General features: G+C 35.5%; 1 long non-coding RNA gene across 1 annotated transcript in view; it reads right to left on the bottom strand.

The window, feature by feature from the left end:
- Positions 1–5,647: 5,647 nt before the first annotated feature.
- LOC129532343 (uncharacterized) overlaps positions 5,648–27,346 on the bottom strand; it is a 67,314-nt gene continuing 45,615 nt past the window's right edge. The window contains exon 3 of the long non-coding RNA XR_008678039.2: positions 5,648–6,309. This is a non-coding gene — a long non-coding RNA (uncharacterized lncRNA). The remainder of the gene's footprint in view (positions 6,310–27,346) is intronic.

Below are 27,346 nucleotides of genomic sequence, written 5' to 3'. Positions count from 1 at the left end.
TTCGTTTCAGATTCAGGGAGTACATGTGCACATTTTTTTACATGAGTATATTGTATAATTGTGGGGATTGGGATTCTAGTGTACCTGTCACCCAAATAGTAAATATTATAGACAATAGGTATTTCAAATCTTACTCCCCTCCCAGTTTTCTCTGTTTTGGAGTCACCAGGGTCTATTATTTCCTTCTTTATGTCAATGTGTAGCCATTGTTAGCTCTCACTTGTAAGTAAGACCATGTGATACTTGATTTTCTGTTTCTGAGTTATTTCACTGAGGATAATGGCCTCCAACTTTAGTTATGTTGCTGCAAAGGATATAATTTCATTCTTTTTTAATGGCTTCATAGTATTTCATAAGAATACTTTCTAACTCACTCTATGAGGCCAGCATTACCCCAATACCAAAATCAGAAAAAGACACTGCAAGAAAAGTAAGCCAAAGACCAATATATCTCATGGACACAAATGCAAAACTTCTCAACAAAATATCAGCATATCAAAACCAACAATGTATTAAAATAATTACATACTACAACCAAGTGGAATTTATTCAGGTAGGTACAACTGGTTAAACATTTGGAAATCAATGAATGTATTCCTTCATATTAATAGGCTAAAGAATTTTTTAAAATTATATGATTTCAATTGATGCAGAAAGAACATTTGATAATATCCAACGCCCCTTCACAACAAGAACTCTCAGTAAACTAAGAATAGAAACAACTTATTCAACTTGACAAAGAATATCAACATATAAACTTGCTGTTAACATCATAGTTAACGGTGGGAAACTAGGAGCTTTCTAATTAAGATCAGGAATAAGACAAGGAATAAGGCAAGTCCCCTTTTATATTCCTTCTCAACATCATAGTGGAAGTCATAGGTAATGAAATAATACAAGAAAAAGAAGCAGAAAATATACAGATTGAGAAGAAAATAAATAGAACTGTCTTTGTTTTCATATGTCGTGATAACCTGTGTAAAAAGTCCAAAAGAATTGAAAAAAATCTCCTAAAACTGATAAGCAATTATAGCAAGGCCACAGAATACAACATTGATACATAAAATTTAGTTGTGTTTCTATATACCAACAATGAACAAGTAGAATTTGAAGTTTAAAACACAATACCATTTGCATCACTGCCCCTCAAAATGTAATACACAGGTATAAACCTAACAACATATGTACAAGATCTATATAAGGAAAATTATAAAACTTTGATTAAAGAAATCAAAGAACTGAATAAATGGAGAAATATCCCATGTTCATGTATAGGAAGGAAAAATATTGCCATGATGCCAGTTCTTCCCAATATCATCTATATAGATTTAATGCAAACCCAATAAAAGAGCAAGAAGAAGCTGGGATTTAAAGAAGAATTTTTATGTTAAAAAAAAACCTTTTGGGCTGGGCGCAGTGGCTCACGCCTGTAATCCCAGCACTTTGGGAGGCCGAGGCTGGCGGACCACAAGGTCAGGAGATCGAGACCATCCTGGCTATCACGGTGAAACCCTGTCTCTGCTAAAAATACAAAAAATTAGCCGGGCGTGGTGGTGGGCGCCTGTAGTCCCAGCTACTCGGGAGGCTGAGGCAGGAGAATGGCGTGAACCTGGGAGGCGGAGCCTGCAGTGAGCCGGGATCCCGGCACTGCACTCCAGCCTGGGCAACAGAGCAAGACTCTGTCTCAAAAAAACAGCAAAAACAACAACAACAAAAACAAACAAACAAACAAAAAACCAAAAAACCTTTTGTTCTGTGAAAGACCACTGTCAAAACAGTGAGAAAACAAACCACAGTCTGAGTGAAAATATTGGCAAAAGACATATGTGATAAAGGACTATTATCCAAAATATACAAAGGACACTTCAAACTCAACAAGAAGAAAATAAACAACCTGATTAAAAATAGGCAAAAGACCTGAACAGGCAACTTACCAAAAGATATACAGATGGTAAATGTGCATATGAAAAGATGTGCAACATCATATGTCATTAGGAAATTATAAATTAAAACAATAATGAAATGCTACTACACACCTATTAGAAAGGCCAAAATCTAACATACTGATAACACAAAATGCTGGAGAGGATATAAAGCCACAGGAGCTCTCAGTCATTGCTGGTGGGAACGTAAAATGATACAGCCATTTTAGAAGACAGTTTGGTAGTTTCTCACAAAACTAAGCATATTCTTACCGTATGATCCAGTGAATGGAAAATTACTTCCACACAAAAACCTGCACGCAGATATTTAGAGCAACTTTATTCCTAACTGCCAAAATTTGAAAGCAATCAAAATGTTTGCCAGTAAGTGAATGGATAAATAAACCATGACAAATACAGACAATAAAATATTATTTGGCACTAAAATGTAAAGAGTTATCAACCCGTGAAAAGACATGAAGAAAACTTAAATGCATGTTAGTAAGTGAAAGCAAATTCGAAAAGGCTGCATATCGTATGATTCCTTCTGTATGCCGTTCTGGAAAATATACACCTATGGAGACATTATAAAGTTCAGGAATTCCCAGGGGTTGGGAGCAGGGCAGAATGAACAGCTAAAGCACAGAAAATTTTTAGGTCAGTGGAAATACTCTGTATAATGGTTGGTACATGTCATTATGCATGTGTTACAACCCACAGAATGTGCTACACCAATAGTGAACTCTGTTGCAAACTATGGAGTCTGGGTAATATAATGTGTGAATGGAGTTTAATCAGGTGTAACTAATGTACCAGTTAGTGAGGGATTTTAATAGTGCCAAGGCTGCACATGTGTGGGAGAAGGGCATGTATAGGAACTATCTGTACTTTCCATTCAATTTTTCTGTGACCCTAACAGTGTGTCAAATGATGAAGAACAATGTGTCAAATGTAGAAAAGAAAATAAGAATGGACTCAGAAGATGAATCTATGAGTCCACGTGGTGAAGTCAGAGCTACAGAAGATTATTTCCAGGTCTTCAAACTTAATGAAGTGGGCCTGGTTGAGTTTTGAAATTACTTGGGATCAATAACTCTTTTCTTCTTTCTATTGCCTCCCTTTTGGAATCAGAACATATAGCTATTGTTCTATGCCTGCCCCACCACTGTAATTTGGAAATAGATAACTTGTTTTGTGGTCTCACAGATCTAGAAATGAAGTTAAATTTTTGCCTCAGAATAGATTATACCCAGAATTTCAACATACCTGATTTTGACGGAAGTATTTTGCATGTGAGATGCTTGTGAATCTTTGGGGGCCACAGGACAGGCCTAAATAATGCCCCTTTTAAGGTGCCTACATCCTAATCCTCAGGACCTGTGAATGTTAACTTATATGGCAAAAAGACTTTAATGATACAATGAAGTTAGAGATTTTGAGATGAAGAGATTATTCTGGTTTATCTAGATGGGCTGAATATAATCACAAGGGTTCTTATAAGTGAGATGCAGAAGGAATCAGAACTAGGGAGAAGGTCATGTGGTAATGGAAGCAGAGATTAGAGTAATGCATTATCAAGAGGATTCATTCCAGCCAGGTGCGGTGGCTCACACCTGTAATCCCAGCACTTTGGGAGACTGAGCCAGGCAGATCACCTGAGGTCAGGAGTTCGAGAGCAGCCTGACCAACATGGAGAAACCCCGTCTCTACTAAAAATGCAAAAAAAAAAAAAAAAATCAGCCTGGCTAACATGGTGAAACCCTGTCTTTGCTAAATATACAAAAATAGCTGGGCGTGGTGCTGCATACCTATAATCCCAGCAACTTGGGAGGCTAAGGCAGGAGAATCACTTGAACCCGGGAGGCAGAGGTTGCAGTGAGCCAAGATGGTGCCATTGCACTCCAGCCTGGGCAACAAGAGTGAAACTCCGCCTAAAAAAAAAAAGTCTCACTTTATATGTCAATTTGTCTGGGGTGCAGTGTCCAGATGTTCATTCAAACACCAGTATAGATGTTGCTGTGAAATATTTTTTAGAAGTGATTATCTTTTAAATCAGTAGACCTTGTATGAAGCAGATTATTCTTCATAGTGTAGACGCACCTCATCCAGTCAACTGGAAACTGTAACAGAAAAAGATGGAAGTTTCCTCAAAAAAGAAGAAATTCTGCTTCCAGACCACCTTCACATTTGAGACTACAACATTCTCTCTTCCTTGAGGTTCCAAGCTGCTGGCTGGCCCTGAAGATCACAGATTTGCTGACCCCACAGTTGCATGAGCCAATTCCTTTCTCTCTCTCTATCTCTCTCTCTCTCTCTATATATAGGATATATATTACATATTAATATATATCTCTATAAGTTATACATACTATAGAGAAATATATTATATAATATATATTTACTTCCAAGTTTTGTTTCGAATATATGTATATATTTATTATATATATGTATGTATTTTTATCCTATTGGTTCTGTTTCTTCAGGGATGGCTAATACAGTGACATAAACCAAAAAAAAATAGGCAATCTCTACAAGCTGCAAAAGAAAAGGAAAGATTGCCTTGTCCCCTAAAGCCTCCAGAAGGAATCAGTTCTGTTAATACATTGAACATAACCCAGTAAATCTAATTTTGGACCTGTGGACTTCAGAACTGTAAGAGAATATTTATGTGCTGTCTTAGCCCCCAAGTTTGTGATAATTTGTTACAGTAGCTATAGAAAACGAATACAGGTTCTTATCTTCATTTTATTAGTAAATTATTCCTGTTTTAACATTTTTTGAGGTAATAATAATACATCTCCCCTTTTTTAAATGACAAGTATAAGTGATTCAACTTGTATCTCACTGTACATTATTTCAGCCTACCTTTGTACTCCAGTTTGTGCTATGTCAACCTCCTGCTGCAGGTGTAATCCATGGCATCTTATGTCACCTGTTATGGAGTAACTTTACTTCCCTTCCTGTGCTTCTCTTCCACTGCTCTGTGAGACAATGGCCAGAAGCCTGTTACCTATTCAGACATGGGGGAAATCTGTTAAGCCCCATATGGCTACTGTGAATCAATGAGAGATGGGAGCCAGTGGATAAACTCTTCCTTTTTCTAAAATTCAAGGGCAATAAATACACTTTCTGCATGGTTCTGCCAAGGCACCTAGCACAATGTATCACTGGTTGTCCACTGTGATGATTATCATGATAATTTGCTCTTAGATTGGCTTTCTTTCTTGCTTTTTAAAAATCCTTTCCACCCTCACTTTTATCTCTTGGGATCACTTCCAAAAACAAACTATCTTTAGTAAGCCATTATTTCACACCTGATTTGGGAGGGAACTAGTCTTACCTGTCTAGTAACAGAAGAGACTGTAGACAGCTTACTATTAAGATGGGATTCTACAGCTAACACACTCATCAGTCGGACAGCAGTAAGGACCGTGTTGCTGTTAGGAAGTGTGCGGTGCCAACCCCTGCATGCCACACTATTGTCTTCACTAAGAGTTTTACCAGTGGAACCGGGATAAGGTACACACAGAATGTGAAGCTTCAGCTTCTGAGGTAGTTTTAAGTGGTGGCGTTTAAGTCATAAAGAGGTGACAATAATTTTATACATTGTGATTTGACCAGATTTTATTGACAGCTTCAAATCCAAGATTAAAGCAACAGACTCAGGTAATTACATTGTAAAAATAAGAAAGCCTCCATGGCAAATATTTAAAAAAGACCCTCTTTGGGAGGCCGAGGCGAGCAGATCACAAGGTCAAGAGATCAAGACCACCCTGGCCAACTTGGTGAAACCCCGTCTCTACAAAAATACAAAAATTAGCTGGGCGTGGTTGTGCGCGCCTGTAGTCCTAGCTACTCGGGAGGCTGAGGCAGGAGAATCACTTGAACCCAGGAGTCAGAGGTTGCAGTGAGCTGAGATCGCGCCACTGCACACTCTAGCCTGGCGACAGAGAGATTCCGTCTCAAAAACAACAACAACAACAACAAAAGACCCTCATCTCTTGCAGCTACAAGGCAGAGGCCCAAGTTCTAATTAATTACAAAGGTAGCAAAGCTGCAGAGGAAACTAATTGTATAACCTTTAAAGTTCTCTTATGTCAAAGCCAAGGCGTGGATAGAAAAAGAATGAGACTGCAGTGGGGACATTTGATTGGATAAGCTTAGAACCTTAGACTTCCAGATTCTCCTGAGCCCTTTGGCCTAGAAGAAGCCATTTCCTCTCACTTGTAACAGAAGAGATGCCTCCAGTTCCCTGGGTTCTTGCACAGACAACTGAGGGACTTGCCTTGAAAGATCATCTTTGTTTTCAGCAGGAATGCCTCTGCTTCCCTTCATTGCCTCCACACTAATAAATACATTCAGCCTGAGCAGGTACGTAAGGTATATTCTAGGAGAAAGTACATAAGAAAGAGGAAAAAACTGATCAAGCAAATGAGATAAAATGTTAACATTAGGTGACTCTAGGGAAAAGTTATATGAATATTCTTTTAATTATTTCTAATTATTACAACTTTTTAAGTTTAAAATTATTTCCAAATAAGTTTTAAATTTAAAATTATTTCCAAATAAGTTTTAAGTTTAAAATTATTTCCAAATAAGTTTTAAGTTTAAAATTATTTCCAAATAAGTTGTAAGTTTAAAATTATTTCCCAATAAGTTGTAAGTTTAAAATTATTTCCCAATAAGTTGTAAGTTTAAAATTATTTCCCAATAAGTTGTAAGTTTAAAATTATTTCCAAATAAGTTTTAAGTTTAAAATTATTTCCAAGTAAGTTGTAAGTTTAAAATTATTTCCAAGTAAGTTGTAAGTTTAAAATTATTTCCAAATAAGTTGTAAGTTTAAAATTATTTCCAAATAAGTTGTAAGTTTAAAATTATTTCCAAATAAGTTTTAAGTTTAAAATTGTTTCCAAATAAGTTTTGTTTAAAATTATTTCCAAATAAGTTTTAAGTTTAAAATTATTTCCAAATTAAAAAAAGTACACATTTTTCAAACTTCATTTTAAACAAATGAAGAAAATAAAGGCATTTCCTCAAGAGGCCCCTCAACGAAGGAGAGCAAGAGTTCAACATACTTTCTTTGATTACTTTAAAGGGATTTAAAAGTTTGAGGAGTTCAACCTCCCATCCCCAACCATATTTCAGGAATAAGTCTTACATGATTAGTTGCATAAGTTGCTCTTTTTATCTAATGAAACCATTTCTTTAGACATGCCAGAGCAGGAGGTTGTGAAATTAGTATGAGCTGGTTCAAAAGTAATAGAATTCTTTCTTGCATTCTACACAGGAAAGATAAAAAAAAAAATATGCCCAAGGACCAAGTTGTTCCTTAAGGCTTTGATTTTCTTTTTGATCTGCAAAAAATAGCTGAATTTAAAGAAGCAACATAATACCCATGAAGTCAAATTTTCTAAAATCATTGAAATAGAAGATGTTATTGAAATGTTCAAAATTAATCCAATCTTCTAGGTTTAGCTAAAAATTATTAGGAAAGTATTTTTCTTTCTTAAGCTTTTGATGTGTAACAGGAAAAGCAATTTTTAAAATCTAAGGTTGTATTATTGGGTCACCTGATCAATCATTTTCACCCATTTCTGTAATTTAACACCAAATTACAAATGGTAAAATGTTTCTGTTAATATATAATGTCATCCTTTTGGAAAGATTTAGGATATATGGTTCTTTATTGCCCCAAGCTGACCACTGCTTTTCTGCCTTTTCATTGCAAAATCAGCATCCTACTTGTAATGTGAAACAAAACAGGCTTTTTAAACTATATATTTTTTTTCTGGGACAAGTCTCCTCAGGCTTGGCATGCAGAAATGAAAATATATCTCCCATTGCAGAGAAGACAATTCCTTGAGAAAGCCTCAACAACTCTTTTTTTCTTCCTCTCACTTTCCAGAAGCAGTTTAACACTTACACGCTTAATCATTTCAGGCCCTCATAATAAATAAACTATATTAGCAAGTTAAAAGTTGTAAGTTTTGCTAAAAATATCAGGTGATCCTTATCCTAAGGTGGACAGGCTGCGTTTATCCTTCAGTTCATATTTTCACTGCCTAAACTTTATTTTAAGCTTCTAACTTTACATAGAAATAAACAGTGTGGTCTAGACAGGAGAATAAACTTGTCCGAAGCAGAGCCAGGCCTCATGTCTCAGTCCAACCTTATTTGCACCATATTTAGAAAGAAACCTGTTTTGTTTACTCCAGATTTACTCTACTGGTGATGTCAGCTTGAACATGACCAAGAAGGCTCTAGTTCTTTGAGCCGATGATGTTCTTGGCTGATTGTGTATCCGTTTTAAGCGAAACAGGATTGTTCCCATGTGAAGCCTATCCGGTTCTGCAGAGTTCAAATTACTTGTAACTTTTTGGTTGCTTGATGCTTGACTTTGGCTCAAATCTTTTACATACACTGTTTTCACTTTTTAAAAATGGGTTGTTTTTTTTTTTTTTTTACTCTTTCAAGCATGAAATCTACTATTTTCTATATTTATTATTGTCATCAATCTTACTCAGAAGCCAAAACTGTGAACTGCTCCTATTTGTATAGGTCCTCACTTTGGGTTGAAAACACACACACACACACACACACACACAAAATGTTATCAGAATCTGAACACTAAATCCCAAATCCTGATTTATAAAAAATACCCCCAGGCTCAAGAACAAAGACACTGGGATTTATGAAGTGTATATATACAGTAGTTTCCCATTTTCCATGGATTCACTTTCCAAGGTTTCAGTTACCCTATGTCAATCATGGCCCCAAAATATTAGAGTATTCTGGGAGAGAAAGAAAGACATATTATATGCATATAAATGTTATTATAATAGTTGTTCTATTTTATTATTAGTTATTGCTGCTAATCTCTTACTGTGCCTAATTTATAAATTAAACTTTATCTTATGTATATATGAATATATAGGAAAAAACAACATGGTTTATATAGGCTTTAGTACTATGCAGGGTTTCAGGCATCTACTGAGGATCTTGGAACATATCTCCCACAGATAAGGGAGGCTTATTTTTCTGGTCTTAGTAACCATTTGTCTTAGTCTGTTTTGTACTCCTATAAAATAATACTTGAGACTGAGTAATTTATAAAGAAAAGAGATGTATTTAGCTCACAGTTCTGCAGGCTGAGAAGTTCAAGGGCATGGCTCTGGCATTTGGCAAAGGCGTTTGCACTATGTCACAACACATTGAAGAAAGTCAAAAAGTAAGCAGATATATGTGAAGACAGTAAAACATGAGGGCCATCCTGGCTTTATAATAACCCACTCTCTATTCCCGCTAGAACCAATCCAGTCTTGACAAAACAAGAACTCACTCACTACCTCCAGAACAGCACCAAGTGATTTATGAGGGATCTTGTCCCATAATCAAAACACCCCCTACTAGGCCCCATCTCCCAACACCTCCCAACTGGGAATCAAATTTCAACATGAGTTTTGGTGGGGATAAATAAATGGTATTCAAACCATACCATTGTTACTTGTTTTGCTCACTTGTACAATTATGCATCACTTAACAACAGGGATACATACTGAGAAATGCATCCTTTGACTAGTTCATCATTGGCAAACATGATAGATCGTACTTACACAAACCTGGGTGGGATAGCCTACTGCACATCTAGGCTATATAGTATAGCCTATTTCCCTTAGGCTATAAAACTGTACAGTGTGAGGCCAGGCACGGTGGCTCACGCCTGGAATCTCAGCACTTTGGGAGGTCGAGGGAGATCACTTGAGGTCAGGAGTTCGAGACCAGCCTGACCAATATGGTGAAACCCCATCTCTACTAAAAATACAAAAAATTAGCAGGGCATGGTGGCGCACACCTGTAATCCCAGCTACTTCAGAGGCTGGGGCAGGAGCATTGCTTGAACCCGGGAGGCGGAGGTTTCAGTGAGCCGAGATTGCGCCATTGCACTCCAGCCTGGGCAACACAGTGAGACTCGTCTCACAAAACAAAAACAAACAAACAAACTGTACAATGTGTTACTGCACTGAATTCTCAAGGTGATTATAAGACAATGATACGTATATACTACTGTAGACTTTATAAACACTGTACACTTGGGCTACACAAAATTTATTTTTAAAAATATTTCATCTTTCTACAATAATAAATCAGCCTTAGATTACTGTAACTTCTTTATGAACTTTGTTTTTGTAACTCTTTGACACTTCCATAATAAATAATACTTAGCTTAAAACACAATCACTGTATAGCTGTACAAAAATATTTTCTTTCCTTATGTTCTTATGTATAAGCTTTTTTCTGTCTTTCAAATTTTTTTTAACTTTTCAAATATTTTTGTTACCTAAGACAAGAACACACACCTTAGTATAGGCCTTCATGGGGTGAGTATCATTAGTATTACTGTCTTCCATCTCCACCCTGGAATGTCTTTATGGACAATAACAGACATGGGGCTGTCATCTCCTATGACAAGAATGCCTTCTTCTGAAATAGTTCTTCAAGGAAGGATATGTCTGAGGATATATCCATATATATTATACATATATATATACAGACGCACATATAAGGATGTGTGCATATATATATGCACACACATACATATATAAACACATACACATATATGTATATATGTAGAAGGAGTACACTCTAAAACAGCAATTAAAAAGTGTACTGTACTAAGGTGTGTGTTCTTGTCTTAGTTAACAAAATTCACCAATACATAACTTGCAACATAGTCACTTGTTATCATTACCAAGTATTATATACTGTACATAAATGTCTGTGATAGACTTTTATCTGACTGGAAGCACAGTAAGTTCCTTTATATCAGGATCACTACCAACATGTGAGTAATGCGTTGCACTAAAGTCCTCACAACAGCTACCATGTCACTAGGTAGTAGAAATTTCTCAGCTCCATTATAATTTATGGAACCACCTTTATATATGTGGTCCATTGTTGACCAAAATGTCATTATCAAGTGTGCGATTCTATTTTAAATAGAAGTTAGATCATCCAGTGTGCACCATCCTGCAACATGCTTTTTCATGTAATAATAAACTGAATATCTTCCCATAGTAGTATAGAGAGATCTGTTTATTTTATATGCTGCATATCACTCCACTAGGTAAATATAACATTTTATTTCCTTAAATTTGAAAAGGGTACTTACTTTTTAAAAATCCAGAAGACAAAGGTTTTCGTTGGCGAAAAAGTAAAAGATTTGCAGAAGTCCATAAAATCAGGAGAAACTTCCCCCTACCCTAATCCTATTCTCTGGTGGTAATTGCTGTTAATAGCTTGATGTGTCATTCCAAAATTTTTCTGCAAGCACTCTAATTTAAATATATTAATATATTACTGTTGAGAATTCAGATCTAAGTTTAATCATTCTTTATGTGTATAATTTTTTTTTATTTATATAATGAGATAATCTCCTTGCCTCTGGTATTCCAAAATTTCCCCATGCTCTAAGTTAATCGGTGTTACTATTACTTTTTCCATTTGATGATAATAGTTTTTGTAAAACATAGAAATAATACTTCATAGCGATTCTGAAAATTTAACAGCAATTTTTTTTATTATTGCCTCTCTCTCAAATTTTCTATGTAATCTCCTTCTGAGATATCTCCAAATAAAGGTGTGTTAGACCAACTCACTCTGGTCTTCATGTCTCTTAACTTCTTTTTACATTTTCCCATTGTTTCTCTTCACTGTATTTTGAATTGTCTATTGAGATCTATTTTCTAGATTTTTCTTCAGCTGTGTTTAATCTCTTATTTAATCTTACACTGGGTTTTAAATTGTATTCATATTATATTAAATTCCATTTATAATGTTTTAAATTTTATCTACTTTTTATTTTAGAAGTGTGTTTTTTGGTTGAGCATGGTATCTTATAAACCTGTAATCTCAGCACTTTGGGAGGCTGAGGTTGGAGGATCGCTTGAGCCCAGGAGTTTAAGATCAGCCTGGGCAACATAGTGAGAACATGCTGCTATAGAAAGTAAAAAAGTTAGTTGAGCATGGTGGTGTGTACCTGTGGTCCCAGCTACTCCAGGGGCAGAGGTGGGAGGATTGCTTGAGTTGGGATATAGAGGATGCAGTGAGTCGTGATCACGTCATTGCACTCTAGCCTGGGACACAGAGCAAGACCCTGTCTCATATAAAAATAATAATAATAATAATTCTTAAAAAGAAGTGTTTTTTAGTTTTCTTTGTTATTACTTACACTATTTCACTTGTCCAAGCCTGTCTTTTTTATAGAAACATATTAACATATATTCTAAATATTCTGTCATATATTTTGTATTTCAGTACCTGATATAATTGCAGGCCTGACTTGTATGGGTTTCTCTTCTCTATTGAGTCTCATTAATTGTGCCTATTTGTGTGTGTGTGTGTGTGTGTGTGTGTGTGTGTGTTTTACTTTAGGCTACAGATTCATATTCTAAGAATATTCATATTCTAAGAAATTGTGGGAAGTTTTAAGGTCTAGGTTGAAATTGTATTTGTTTCAGAGAATTAGTGTTTGCTTTGGTAGGTGACTGGGGGCACCGTCAACCTGGGACCATTGTGAACATAACTCTGTGCTTATGCTATGTTAGATCATGCAGATGTGTTAATCTGAGTTACGTATTCACATGAAAGCCAACTTGTGTTTGTGAATGTTCAGGTAAATTTGTTTTCTTTCCTCAACATTCTGTTAAAGTCAAATAATGCAAGTTTTTGTTGCTACTAATTTCTGCAAATTGGGTTTTTTTCTCACTCACACTTTTGATAAAGACATAATCATTTTAAGTGCCAGCTTTATGTTGATGTCCCTATTTGGGTTTCCACCTAAACATCAAGAGATCTTTCTATGCAGTCTTCAAAATCTCTCTGGGTAAAAGTTGTCCTTGAGCTTGCCTTTCTTTCTTTTTCTTTCTTTCTTCCTTCCTTCCTGTCCTTCTTTCTTTCTTTCTTTCTTTCTTTCTTTCTTTCTTTCTTTCTTTCTTTCTTTCTTTCTTTCTTTCTTTCTTTCTTTCTCTTTTTCTTTCTTTTCTTTCCTTTTTTCCTTTTCCTTCTTTCTTTCCTTCTTTCCTTCTTCCTTTTTCTTTCTTCTTTCCATCCATCCTTCTTTCTTTCCTTTCTTCCTTTCTTTCTTCTTTCTTTCTTTCTTTTCCTTCTTGTATCACTCTGTCCCCCAGGCTGGAATACAGTGGCACAAGCACAGCTCACTGCAGCCTCAACTTCCTGGGCTTAAGAAATCCTCCTGCTTCAGCCTCCCAAGTAACAAGGACCACAGGCATGCCACAATTATGGCAACGTTATGGCAAGGACACACAGCTATGGCCCTAAAATATTGCTGGAAAATGGTCCTTTAGATCTTTGGCATAATGAAAATGGCACAGAGTAAATGAAGTAGAAATGCAAGAATTGTCTTATCAGAATTCTGTGAAAGAAGTCAGAAGACATGGGAAATAGGCAAGTTATAATGGATTTAACTTGTGAAACTAGAGAGCTGGTAGTTGCCCTGTGTTCCCTGATGAGGCACACCATTGTCTTCATTAAGATGATAGGAATGCATACGTGAGGAAACATGGACTTTATTGCGAATTTTATTGCTGACCATGCTCTCTCAGTCAAAGCTGACTGCAGAAAGTAGTGCATGGACCTGGGAACCTGAGTTTCAATGGGGTTGATCAGATCCCAAAATATAGGAAAGGCCAGATACTAGCACTAATCATCTAAGGCAAACTGAATTTAACTACAAAGTTGGTGTGCCAACCAGGGTGTTTAGAACATTAGGAATCTGTGGTGATGACCAACTCAGCCTGGTAAGGTAGTTGAACTATAACTGTATTACCAGGAATTCAAATATAGGCAATCAGAAAGCCGATGCCAGCAACTGCAAAGGAAAATAGCGATCCCTCACAGTTTCTTTATATGGGACGATCTTGAGAACCAGAGCTCATCAATTAAAAGGGAGGCCAAGTCTTGGAGAAAGGACCCTGCAGTGTCAGCACATGTACATAAAATAACTACTTACCCCACAGAAACCTGTATCCATTTAGAAGGTAACAGTTCACTGGAGAAGAGAAAATCTCCATATCTTTCTAGGGAAGTTTGATATACAGTCTGAACTGACATCGGATCTAAGAGATGGACTCTGAAACACATTGTGTGTGCCCCAACCCCACCATCAGGATGAGGACTTTTGAAGGCCAGGCGATGAATGCAATTATGGTCCAAATATATCTCACTACAGATGCAACAGGTCTGAGGGCACATACTCTGGTCATTCCCCTGATCCCAAGAGCATAATTGAGATGAATATATTAAGAAACTGGTAGAACCCTCATTGTGACTGTGGAATAAACAATATTATATTTAAAAGGCCAAGTGAAAGCTCCTAAAACTCTTCCCTCAAACTACCAAGACAGTAAGTCAGCATCAATATCACATCCCAAGAGGAATTCTAGAGGTCAGTGTCATCACCAAAGATATAAAGTATGCTGGAGTGATGATCTCCCATTCAGTTCAGCTATGTAGTGCCTGCAAATTCAGATGGATCATGGCAGATAACAGAGAAATATGGTTGCTGTCATGAAATTGTGGGAGTAAATGCAGCTATGCATCCTTACTGGAACAGATACAAATGGCTACTGATACTTGTTTTTTAGCTGATACATGTTGTTCCACCATGCTACTGGAACACGGTAAGGAGAAAGTTGCAAGTACTTTTGAAATTTTTCTGTAAATTTTAACATTACAAAAATTTATGGCTCCAGAAAACTAATTTCATTTCTTATTATACATATAACTCTTTAATCTAAACATAATATTTTAGTACAATTTGAGAAGTTAGATTTTCTTATAAATTTCTAAATGTTTATTCTATACCTATTATTAAATAGGCTCCAAACTCTCTATGATTTGCAAGCATCTTCTCAAATATGTTAAATTCATGTGTGGTCTATTACATTGTCTATATTCTATTTTGCACATCTATTTTATCCAGTACTGCATGTTTTAATTTATAAAAATATATTTAAATGTATGTCAATTGTTTTGCTTTTAATACTCTTTGATATTCATTACCTGTTTGTTTATATTTCCAGAGGATGTTTGTTGTCTCATTACAGAGTTCCTAGAACTCTCTTCTAGAAGTTTAATCATTATAAATATTTTTATTATCCCATATCAATTTATACAGTTACTACAATACAAGAAGTGAAATTTAAGTAGTGAATTTGTACACGTAGTAGTAGTAGCAGTGAAATTGTATTAACTGTATAAATTAATATAGAAAAACTGACATATTTATAATAATTAAGCTTCTTATCCATAATAAAAGTTTCAGCTCTTACTTAATATATTCAATAATTTGTTACTATTTTATATGAAATATGCATATTTATCATTGGGTTAATCACTAAATATTCTGTATTATCACTTTTATGAATGCAACTCACATTAATAATTTATTTTAATAAGAAACATTAATTGATAAGGCAAGCCAGAAAATAAACCTTGGAAAAAACGTGTTGTACTTTGTATGTAAGTCTGAACTTCATAAACTTAGATGTATTTTAGTCTTTATATAAGGAGCAAAACAACAGTAGTGAGATTTTTTTGTCATCACATAGAGAAACAATTGAAAAGTAATGGTACTTAGCCTGGATAGACTAGAAGTTATAAGCTTTATTCCATTGGAAAGATTTTCACGTGGGTAAAATTAATAAATACGTGGTTATAAGAAACACAATTACACTATGAATAGAAACTTCAAGGTAACAGATATTGACAAAATATTTTAATAAAATCATTTAAAGATAGCATAGGCTAGCCCTAGAAGATTATGAGTTATTCCCTGACCTAGAAGTTGTGCAAGGAGAGGCTGAAATCACCAGAAAAGGTATTTGTGAAACAAATGAGTTGTTAGAAAGTGATATTTGAATACCTTCCAACGTCCATTATCAAATACTTCCAAAGTCTTTGATAATGTGGAACTTATGGTATAGTTCATTTATTCTTCACTTTGGTGCTTTCCTAATCCCACACACAAAATTTGTGGTTGAAATAAAATATGGTAGATCTTCATTCCAGTGACGGAATGAATTCAGCCTTCGTTCACTAGGCATTTTGTTGGCAGATGTAAAATGCACTTGTAATATAGGAGATCCTTTGAGGACTCAGCCTTTATTTAAATTCCTTCAGGGTTTACTTTAAAGCTAATGGTTTCAGTAGACGTTTTATGGATTTGAATCACATTGTTAAATGCTTTAATACAAGTTGAAAAAGCCAACTTTACTTTCTTTTGCATGTGAGCAGAATAAATCTCCCAAGACAAAAACCGAGAAGGATGACTGACCTAACTCAGCTTTTGTGCCTTTATTTGATGAGGAAGTCCAAAGTGCCATGAGATTGATTAAATCAAATTAATAGATTGGTGTTGATACTTAGGGTGATTTGTTCATTTCTCTTTGTTTTGTTCCCCTTCTAAGCACTGCCAAGTCTACTGCCATGCAGATACATGTGACTGTTTGCTGGTAAATTATCACTTTTTAGAAACTAACGTAAACTAGTTCCTCATTTAAAGAAATGAATGTTAAGTCTAATGTAAATACCTAACAGCCCACTCCTGTTTGTGTTTCGGTTGGGTGGTTTAAGTGGTTTATGAAGTTTGTTTTCTTCACATACAAAATCAGCTGATTCTCATTTCAGTTTCTGGCTCAAAACTAATAACTTATTCCTTTGAACACATATAGAACATTTTGACTCTTTTGGCATAGATTTCAAGAAAACATTTCTCTCTACAATTACCATATAGCTATACATTTCTGAGCCTTTCTCTGGGTGGTACAGTGAGTAGAACCAAACACATATCAGCTTCTGCTCAGTAAGTTTGGGCATCTGCTGAACCCCTACTGCACTCCAGGACCTAAGATGGCTTTTAGGGATAAAGAATGAATTCAATTTCTTGCATAAAGTTGCTTACAATGTAATGGGGGAGAAAAGAAAGAAGCATAATTCATGATCGCTCATAAATCTAAGTGGCACAAGCCAGAGATTAAGTGCCATAAGATTTACTGAATGAGAGTTAGCACTTTTGATTAGGAAGCATTTTATGAGCTCATAAGTTGAACAGGTTTTGAAGCAGGAAAAAAAAAAAAAGAGAGAAAGAGAAAATTGAGGCCCAATAATAGATAAGTAGTATGCTTTAACTGAAGCAAATGGACTAATGAATTTTAATAGTCCTAGGCTTTAGTCTAATGTAAGGTGAATATTGCCCTTTATAACAATTATTTTTATAACTAAATTAGGTCATCCATAAAGGCTTGGTTTTTCAGGGACACTGGAAGCATATACCACTGTAAAATCTCCAGGGAAGTGTGACCTAATACTGCATATAATTGAGACACTCCTGTTTCCTTTAGGGAGTAAATCAGTTGATTTTCAACTCTTGTATTCACCTCTAATTTAAGTGTCCTCTTTCTAAATGGTAATTTGACCCAGAACATCTTTGAAATGTCTGAGACATTTAGTAATTCCTTTAGGGGCTTTTATACCTGTGAGCTGTGATGAATTCAGAAGGTAGAACAAGTTGACGACTTTGGAAAAAATTGTGTTTGATGTAGTAAGATTCACTTCCAGGAAATCACAGCATAAAATCTAAAGGTCAGGAAGATAGAAAGTAGCAACAAGATTGCCAAACACCATTTCCTTTTGTGTTAAATACAGGAAAATGTCTGGGTACGTGTCATAAGAGACGCTTTTACAAATCACATCAGAAAGGCACAGGATATTGTTGAAAGAGGACTGAGTAGGAATTGGGAGAGGAGGAAGTCAGTTCTGGCTTTGACAGAAATTTCCTCTGTGAGTCTGATTAAATCACTTAGCCTGGGGTTCAAGATTTCTCCTGCACCTCTCTAATGAAAGGATTGAGGAAAATCAACTTTAAGATCATTTCTGATTTTGATAGTGGTATCTTACCTTATCATACATTTGATCCTTTAGTATTTGTAGGAGTGAAAATTAAGATGGAGGTCTGATTTGAGTTGCAGGCTTGAAAAGTTTTGAAGCTATTCTAGCAGTGAACTGAGCAAAGCCAAATCATAAGGAGAACTGCATTAGAAGCAGAGCTGAGAAGACAGAAACAGGGCACTTCGCCATAAAATAGTGCTTAACAATCTAGAGTTACAAGAAATGGAATAAATTAATAAGTAAAATAGTTTAAGGATTTGCATTAAACTTGAGGCTCTGTTTGAAAATCTTGAAGTAGCAGCTGCATTTGCAAAACCACAGGCCTAAAAATGACCACTAGGAAATTAGCTGAACAAATACTATAAAGTTTTTAAAAAGAATGGAGTGAGCAATTGTTCTGATTCTAATGGTAAAAATTAGGTTGATTATATTTAAATGACAGCCTAGAAAATTGATTTAGAAACTGGAAATATAGGGGTTGGATAAGGCTTTTTAAAATATCTGGCTGACACATTCCTTTTATAAATAAAGAAACTGAGGCCCTAGAGACATTTATCTAAGGCAGTAGCTAGCTAGCTAGCTAGATAATTAGTCTGTTTTCATGCTGCTGATAAAGACATACCTGAAACTGGGCAATTTACAAAAGAAAGACGTTTATTGGACTTACAGTTCCACATGGCTAGGGAGAACTCACAATCATGGAGGAAGGCAAAGAACAGCAAGTCACATCTTACATGGAGACCTTGTTCAGGGAGACCCTGTTTTTAAAGCCATCAGATCTAATGAGACCTATTCACTATCACTAGAACAGGATGGGAAAGACCCACCCCCATGATTCAATGACCTCCCACTGGGTTCCTCCCATGACACATGGGAATTGTGGGAGTTACAGTTCAAGATGAGATTTGTGTGGGGACACAGCCAAACCATATCAGATAGATAGATAGATAGATAACAGATAGATAGATGATAGATAGATAACAGATAGATAGGTAATAGATAATAGATAGATAACAGATAGATAGGTAATAGATAATAGATAGGTAGATAGATAAATAGATAGATACATAATCATTTTCGGAATATATTACAGAGAGTTAAATAGGTCATCACGTTTTGTACTGGAGAACAGTAAGGCCCAGTCATGTTGATAGATGCAGGAGGCAGATAAGGAGGAGGATTTCTGGAGAATCTCCCACTGCCTGTGCACTGGGAGAACAGGGTGGAGCCACGGGAAGTTAGCCCTGTGCAGTGGGGAGAAGCCTGGCCTCTTCAGTTCCGGTATGGTGGCCTGGTATTCAATCTGTGAGGTGGGGGCCTGTTAGCAGTATCCCCTCTCACTTTGCTGAGAATATGTTTCTTTTTTCCTTTTCGCCCAATAAATTCCATTCCCCTCACCTTTTAATGTGTAAGCATTCCTAATCCTTCCTGGTTGTGTGACAAGAACCTGGTTTAGCTGAACTAAGGAGCAAAATTCTGCAACAATGTCATGCGGCAAAGCTGTCACGGGGATTATGACAGAGCTCTCTAGGGCAGACTACCTTCCCAAGAATTCCTTAGACAGGCATCAGCATCCACCTTCTCTTTAAGAACATGAAGCAGCTGAACTGTGACTGCCCTTAGCTCTATAATGGACCCTCTCTGAGTTTTCTACCAAGCTCCAATGAAAATTTTACAAATTTCAGTTTTAAAAAAAATCAAAGATAAAATGTTTAAAATATACTCTTTGTGACAAATAACAGGTGATGAGATGTGATATTTTTCAAAAAGAAAGACGGCAAGGATATAGATCCAAATCAGGAGAGTGCTTAGCTTTGAGTGATGAAACTATATCATTTGTATTATTTCTTTCCTTAAAAATGAACTGCATGTTATGAATTCACTCCAAATGTATATTGTGCATGTATGCATGCATGTGTGTTGGAAAATGAACAGCTCAGAGTACTTACAGGAGCTACTGTTTTCATTAGGTGCCCCAGGGTTTCGGTCTTGAACCCCATGTGATCCTCTAGGCCCTACAGCCTCACCTCCTTCAGGAGACTGTCTGTTCAATAGCCTGAGCAGCAGAATTGTCAGGAGACATCTTGCCCACAACTACGTATATTTGACAAACTGAAAGAGAAGGCTAGGGAAACATTTAGCTGCAGAAAAGCAAAATCAGAAAGATGATTTCTTTGATTTAAATATTAGTGATTAGAGATATTTGTCTTCCTGATTTCAAATTAAATAAATGCAAATGTATTATAAACTCTGAAGTGTTAGGTAAATTCCAGGAGTTTTGTAGCATGTTAGCTCTTCTAAAGTTACCTGTTTTTTCAGAAAGATATTCCTGTAGTTGTAAAAACCTTACCTCATAGGCTAATAGGTTCAGAAATATTAAGTCAGTGGCAAGACTAGAAGAGCAAAAATTTTACAATTGGGCTTTGAGTTATATTCTGAAATTTGAACTTCACCATACAGAGATAGAAATACTAATTTTGGAGAGATAATTCAGGAACGTGTCACAAATGTAGTATTGGGGATTGGTTTGCAGCCTGATTTAGACTTCATCAGGAATAAAAATGAGAAGGGGCTTCCTAAAAGGAATGAGCAGCACATGGCAAGATAAAAGATATTTAAGAAGCCTGATGCATTTGAAGGGCAGTGGGGAGAGGGGTTGCAGATGGCCATGTCTGGGGATGTAAGCTGGGGCAAGAAGAAGAAATTCATCTGCTGAGGTGTTTGGATTTTATCTTATAAGCAAAAGGGGTGTCAAAAGGGGTTTATATAAGCATGAGAAAAGATCAAATTTGCTCTATAGGAAGATAGCCTTGGAGAAAGAGTGGAAGACCTGGTGAGAGAAAATAAGTATCTGACAGCATATTGTTTTTGCAATAGTCCAAGTGAGAAATGTTGATTTTACATAAGTAAATAAATAAAAGTAAAAATATTCAAGAATGCAATTCTTGACATATAATCAGTCAAATTCTGTGTCCTTTGGATTTGGATATAGAGACATAGAAGAACAAAGGATGATCTTTAATTTTCCAGTTTGGGATTTAAGTAAATCTTGTATAATTATGCAAAGTTGAGATGACTTTTTATCAACAATCGCATCTGCAAGCTATTTGCTCGTTTTCTTTTATCAGTTTTGATTTACTTATCCTTATTATATGTTGGTACCAACAGACCTATGGGACTGTAGCTATCTCCGCCCTCAGGAAAATTTCAGTCTACTTGAGGAGACAGATATGGATATAGCCACAAAAGACAGAATACATTGAGAATTTTTAAATTAGTGTAAAGGACTCTGTGAGTGCCAAGAAGAAAGACATTGATTCTGACTGCTCATACTTGACCTGTTTGTCTGCAACTAAATTGTGAACTCCTTGAGGTCAGGAGCTGGCTGTTGTTGAGCTTTAAATCTGTGAACTTAGCAGTGTCTGACCCATAGCTGACTTTCAGAAAGCCTTCTTTTGTAAAGAAATTAACAGAGAAGGCCGTTGTCCGTAAAACTTCGGTAAAATGTACTTGATAATCCCAATTACTTTTCTTATAACCTAGTAGAGAAACAAGGTAAGTGAAAAGTAATTTGGTTAAATACCTCGTCAAATAATACGAATAATATGAAGTTAATGTGTGAAAACAATCCAGGAAAGAAATGTCTTTTTGTATGGATACATCTTCTGTGAACTAAACAAATTGGTTTAACCGGGCATGTCTCTAGGGCCTTACATCAATTGTTTTGAGTCAGATATTTTGGGGGCAGGGACTTGCCTCCCCTTTTTTTAATATTTTGTTTTGTTTCATGGGTGATCTTGATATATGCTATGTTGTTAAAAACCAGAGCCCAATGTAATAACTTGGTAGGTGGGTCAGAATCACTTTCTCACTTAAAAACAAAAACAACACAAAGATTTACTTTCTTTATCTCCCTGGCCAGTTACTATCTAGGGTATGTCTTCTTAGGTTCTGGTGATTCTGCCTCTTATCAACTTTAGACAAATAATCACATCCCTAGTAGTTGTTCATATAAAAACAAATTCCCTATCTATTTATGACATCTGTTATATTTTTACATTAGCTCACATATTAAAAAATCCTCTAAAAAACTTTACGGAACAGAGCACTTCATTTTTAAAACTTAGATACCTTCAGGTACTTTTGCTTAGCAATCAAAAACTGGATTGTTTTTGCAACTTTAAGTGTTCCGTAAATTTTCTCTGCCCCATTTTTGAGCTGAATCATAGCACGTAAACACATACTAGAGACTTCGGTTGCATGTGTCTGTCAACATTGCTTAATCCTGCCAAAGCCTCTCTACAGGCTCTAACCACAAACCCAGAGTAGCCAAATAGCAGTCACTGCCTCTCCAGCCATCTTTCAGAGGAAAGTTCGTAATAATTAATTTCCTCATTAATATTTTTAATATCTTTAGTTACTTTGCCATTATTTACTTATCAAGAGTCTTGAAAATGAAGTCATACATTTCAGTAGTGAAGGTTGCTCATGAAGACAGGCTGCCAAATCCTTGGATTATAGTGACCTGACTGCATGACCATCTAAGCAAGCAACTGACACACTCTCTTTGGCTAAGTATGGCTCGGAAGCATTGAAATGTGAACAAGTTTAGTTGTGAAAAATGCTAGTCCCAGAGTTCTATGGCTCAACTTCAGTTGTTGAAAATGATCAACTTCTGAGCAGGTATTGAAAAATCCAGCGAAATTCTTTGGACTTCTGATTTAAGTTTCTGTTAAGACCTATGTTTTCACTGGGCTTGATTCTCCTTTTTTCTTTTTCTTTTTTTTTCCCATCAACTTTTATTTTAAATTCTGGGTTACACCTGCAGGATGTGCAGATTTGTTACACAGGTAAACATGTGCCATGGTGGTTTGCTGCACAGATCAACCCATCGCCTAGGTATTCCCCTTTTGAAGCTAAGGTAGTTTCAGTCCAAACAAGAAAGAGAGCTCTCTCCCTGATTATTCCTGCCTTTCTTATCCTAGCCCAATAGGTGTACATTTGTCCTGAGTCATTCTTGATATCCTTTGGATGCAAAGAGTAATTAACTCTACCGCACTTCACAATATCCAAAATAAAAGACATCAAGCAAACATTTCTCTATATACAATAATCATACCCTTGGAAAACAGAAAGATTGCCTTAGGTTTAATAAATTTTGAGGGATGATCATTCTTGAAATATTGTGATATTTACATCATCAAACATACAATTATCTTTGTAGTGATAGTGGTAGCAGTTGCAGCAGTATTACTGATTTTTAATCAAGTAAATAGTTTATATTCAGGTGGATAATTGCTTCTTATTAAGGCAAATATTGCATTAGAAGTCCGAGTTTAAAAGTAAGTTTGTAAAATTATGAAGCTACCACAATTTCAAAACTGCTGGTATTTTATTTAGAATATTGTACAGTCACCTAATTAAGGATAAACACCTGAAGGAGTTACTGTATCTTCCTCAAATTTTTTATTCTCTGCAAAGTGTCATTATCATTATCATCCCTTGAATTTGGGAATATTTAGTAGTGTATAAGTATTAATTGATAAATGCTCATTTAATATTCATGAAAATTATGTTAACTAGACATTATTATCCTTATTTTAGCGTCAGAGAACTAAAGTTCAAAGAGAACATGTGACTTACCCAATATAACGAACTATTAAGCAGTGGAGGCAGGACTAGGACATTCTATTTCTGACTTGAGAAGGTTTATTAAGAAGAACTTATCCAAAGCAACTAAAATTGCACAAGGGAAAAATAGGTAAATAGCATCAAGCAAAACCACCCACTTTGACCTGGTCAACTGTCTGATGCCTAAGCTGCCAAGACCACTTATTACACAGTAACCATATATATATATATATATATATATATAGTGATATATATATATATATATTTATCATCAGACTCTGCAGCTCTTTATAGCACTAAGGCTATTTCAACCTTACATTGTTTTATTTATGAACTTGCAGTTTTCATTCCAGGGTGAGGAACTCTTAGCAATGTAATGTCCCAGAATGACAGAGAAATAGCATATTGGGACCAAAGGTAGAAGTAAGAATGCAAATTTTGTATCTTGAGGAATCTCAGTATGTTATTGTTGGAAGAGATTGTCACACAGATATTTACCCAACATCACACAAAAAGTTGTCAATAGTGCCAGGGCTTCTAATCAGATCTCCAGTCTCGGTGTAGTGCTCTTTCCATTATCCTAGTACATAACTGAAACCTCCATATTATATTGATCTATAGTACCCTAAATTGTAAGAGTTAGATTAAAAACAAGTTTTCTCACTTCAAACTGCAACGAGAAAAAGAAACCTCCCAGGAGAATCAGGATTGAAATTACAATTCTTTTTTCTGACTTTTATTTTTTTATAAAAAGTCATTGAAAAAATAGTCTTTTTTAACATATGATTACCAATGTAAATACATCATGTATTGAAAGTGTCAATGCTCAAAAATGTCGTCTTTAAGAAAAAAGACTACTATGATTACACAAAGAATAAACTTACATTAACTGACAATTAGTAATTGTATCCATCACCATATTTACATTATTACAATTGGTTGCAACTACTTGGATGAAGTGAGGTCCCTGGTTTACGCATTCATTATGGTTCATTATTATCAGTTAGTAAATAATAATCTTGAATTCCACTGATTTGTTTGGAAAGCATTGATTTTATGAGTACCTTTCTAATGGAGTCCTAATCTCAATCCATCAACAATTACTGAACACCCACTTTTGGCAAAGAACAGGAACTGAAAAGAGGTAAAATTCATGAGCCCAACCCTTACATAACTTAATAATGAAATGGAATTAAATGGCATGGTAATACATAGTCCGGTAAATAATACTATATGATAGTATATAATATAATAATATAGACAGTTTAGGTGAATCGTATGAACTATAGGAGCTCAGAAAAGGAGGAGTCTGCTGTGAGCTAAATAAAGTCTGTGAGAAAATGTCACTTTAATAAAAATCTACTAAATACAATAATATTTTATCTATGAGAATAAATTCTAAGATTTCAGTGAGAACTTGAACTTGGGCATCTGATTCGTAGTTTAGTGTTATTTCTATAACATTTACAGTTTTATCAGATATAAACTTAACCAAAACTTTTAGGATTTTATTCTCTCAAAAACCTCTTTTCCTCTCCACTTTTCTCTCAATATTATTTTGTGTCTCCAGAAAGAAATTACTTTTCCTTCAGTAAACTACATTTTGTTTGTAGAGAATATTTGGGGACCATAAACATTTGAATTAAAGTTTGGAATCCTCATTAATTCCTTCGTCACATCTTCATTTTCTCCCCTAGGAAAGAATGGAGGCCACCACTTTGAAGCTGGTATTACTCTAATGGGAGATTTGTCCTTTTCACTGCCAGTCATTAGTTCAGCCATTTGCCTTTTTGTAGTGAGGGGGTACAACCTTCGGCACTAGCTCACTTCTTAATAATTATAACAGTTCTTACAGAAAATAACCTCTACAGATGTCTTCAGTGGAGATCCCCTAGGCTCATTCAATAGTCAGAGTTATAGGAGTCCTATAGGAGTCTAGAAGTCCTAAGAGTTACAGGAGTCAAAGTTACTGGAGTCACGGAGAGATCTCTAACCATCCTAGAGTTACCATTTGGAGAAGTCATTCTGATTTTAGTTGGATGAGTACACCCCTTTTTTAGAGATAACACAGTTTCCTTACCAAACAGCAAAACTTCCAAGGACAGGGATTATCTCTGCACACTTCTCTTCCACTTGTATATACAATGAAAAACACAGGACTTCGTATTAAGCACACTAAATGAGAGGCAATAGAGTAAATAGCAATTAAGAGCACAGACTTTAAATTAAGGCCCATTGCTACCACTAAGCAGACAGAAATCATTAGTAATTGACTGCATGGAAAGGCAGGGACAGTACAATGCAGTGGTGAGAGGATGGCCTGAGGAACCAGACCATCAGCATTTCAGTCACAACGCCACCACTTCCTAGCTGAGACTTTGAGCAATTACTTAACCTTTCCTGTGCCTTTCTACTGCCTCACCTTAAAGTTGGGACTAATAATAATACCTACTCAGTGAGATTTTACTGCAGATTCAATGAGTTAATATAATTAATATTATATTTATTTTTATTTTATTATAAATATATTTATATTTATTATATTTATTTTTATTTTATTATAAATATATTTACATTTATTAATATTATATTTATAATATTATTAAATATAAAACATGGCCTGGCAAATAATAAACATTGGATATGTATTTTCATTCTTACTAGATTATTTGGCCACCCCACCTTTTTGTTTTTAAAATGGAAAGACAGATAATATACCTATCTCGTAAGATTAATATTATTATAATTAAAGAAAATAAATGTAGGTAAAGCACTTGGTACAGTGCCAGCACATAGTGGGTCAGTATATTTTATCTATAACAATAATTATTAATAATTATATGAGGTATTGATTTTATTAAAATATGATATTTTAAAATATGACTGTTTGCCTGATGAATTTCAGTGTCTGGTTAAATAACACGCATGTCATTGAGCTCACTGTTCTCTACAGGTCATTGACCTCTTTCTGTAACTAAATCTGAGTCGTGGCCATCAGAGCTCCTTCTGGTAATTCTCTCTTCTGAGTGGCAAATTAGCCCGAAGTGTTATTCAGGAGATTAACTATTCTTTAATACTACACTTGGGCAAGAAATAAAAAGTTTACGTTAGTCTCAAAAGATTGTCCTTAGATATGTTGCCTTTCTGTTTTAAAGAATGACTCTTCTGGGTGATAGATTCATCGGGGAAAGTTCAATGAAGTCATTACTTTGTAGTGGAAATAGGTTAGGGAGTAATCCAGCAGGAAGGAAAGTGTAACAACTTGTGTCATAGGAAAACCTGTTTGGATAAATTTGCAGGAAAAAGCCCTCTTTTCTTTCAAAGGTCTTTGGACCCTGGCAAAAAATGTCTAGAAGTAGGCTTCTGATGGCCATGCTTCTATTTTCCCATCAGCCTTTAGGAGTAGACTTGTTCTACACAGAAATGTCATTGGGTAGGAGGCAAAGACAAAGCACTGTCTTCTGGGCTGCTTTCTGGAGTGAAAGCCCAAGGCTTTTCCAGATACTACAAATGTTTCTATCCTGCCATAAACAGGAAATATTCAAATTTAGCCTAAGAAAAAGAACGAACTAGTTATTGCAAGTGTGGCTATCTCATCTACAGAGATGACGCTTGTGCGTACAATGGGGAGTAGAACAAGAGAGAAGCAATCTAACTTGTTCTAAAAGGATTTTTGCCACTTCACTGGATTGAACACACCTGAAACCAAACAGCTGTCATGGCTTTTTGACAGCAGAGGTCAGGCAAAGAAATATAAACACTGTATTTAGGATGTTCTAACGGATCTTATTTCTTATTATAGGATTAAATGTGTGTCTAATTCATTC

This window comes from Gorilla gorilla, chromosome 2, assembly GCF_029281585.2.
Source record: "Gorilla gorilla gorilla isolate KB3781 chromosome 2, NHGRI_mGorGor1-v2.1_pri, whole genome shotgun sequence".
Taxonomy (NCBI): Eukaryota; Metazoa; Chordata; class Mammalia; order Primates; family Hominidae; genus Gorilla; species Gorilla gorilla.
Note: the sequence above shows the minus strand (reverse complement) of the source record. Positions and strands in the feature narration are given on the sequence as shown.